Genomic DNA, 1,295 nt, shown 5'->3' with positions numbered 1-1,295 from the left:
TTTGACAAACCTGAGAAAAACAAGAAATGGGGAAAGGATTCCCTATTTAATAAATGGTGCTGGGAAAATTGGCTAGCCATAAGTAGAAAGCTGAAACTGGATCCTTTCCTTACTCCTTATACGAAGATTAATTCAAGATGGATTAGAGACTTAAATGTTAGACCTAATACCATAAAAACCCTAGAAGAAAATCTAGGTAGTACCATTCAGGACATAGGCATGGGCAAGGACTTCATGTCTAAAACACCAAAAGCAACGGCAGCAAAAGCCAAAATTGACAAATGGGATCTAATTAAACTAAAGAGCTTCTGCACAGCAAAAGAAACTACCATCAGAGTGAACAGGCAACCTACAGAATGGGAGAAAATTTTTGCAATCTACTCATCTGACAAAGGGCTAATTTCCAGAATCTACAAAGAACTCAATCAAATATACAAGAAAAAAACAAACAACCCCATCAAAAAGTGGGGAAAGGATATGAACAGACATTTCTCAAAAGAAGACATTCATACAGCCAACAGACACATGAAAAAATGCTCATCATCACTCGCCATCAGAGAAATGCAAATCAAAACCACAATGAGATACCATCTCACACCAGTTAGAATGGCAATCATTAAAAAATCAGGAAACAACAGGTGTTGGAGAGGATGTGGAGAAATAGGAACACTTTTACACTGTTGGTGGGATTGTAAACTAGTTCAACCATTATGGAAAACAGTATGGCAATTCCTCAAGGATCTAGAACTAGATGTACCATATGACCCAGCCATCCCACTACTGGGTATATACCCAAAGGATTATAAATTATGCTACTACAAAGACACATGCACACGTATGTTTATTGCGGCACTATTCACAATAGCAAAGACTTGGAATCAACCCAAATGTCCATCAGTGACAGACTGGATTAAGAAAATGTGGCACATATACACCATGGAATACTATGCAGCCATAAAAAAAGGATGAGTTTGCGTCCTTTGTAGGGACGTGGATGCAGCTGGAAACCATCATTCTTAGCAAACTATCACAAGAAGAGAAAACCAAACACCGCATGTTCTCACTCATAGGTGGGAACTGAACAATGAGCTCACTTGGACTCGGGAAGGGGAACATCACACACTGGGGCCTATCATGGGGAGGGGGGAGGGGGGAGGGATTGCATTGGGAGTTATACCTGATATAAATGACGAATTGATGGGTGCTGACGAGTTGATGGGTGCAGCACACCAACATGGCACAAGTATACATATGTAACAAACCTGCACGTTATGCACATGTACCCTAGAACTTCA

This window comes from Piliocolobus tephrosceles, unplaced genomic scaffold, assembly GCF_002776525.5.
Source record: "Piliocolobus tephrosceles isolate RC106 unplaced genomic scaffold, ASM277652v3 unscaffolded_37436, whole genome shotgun sequence".
NCBI classification, from domain to species: domain Eukaryota; kingdom Metazoa; phylum Chordata; class Mammalia; order Primates; family Cercopithecidae; genus Piliocolobus; species Piliocolobus tephrosceles.
This window is presented reverse-complemented; position numbering follows the sequence as displayed.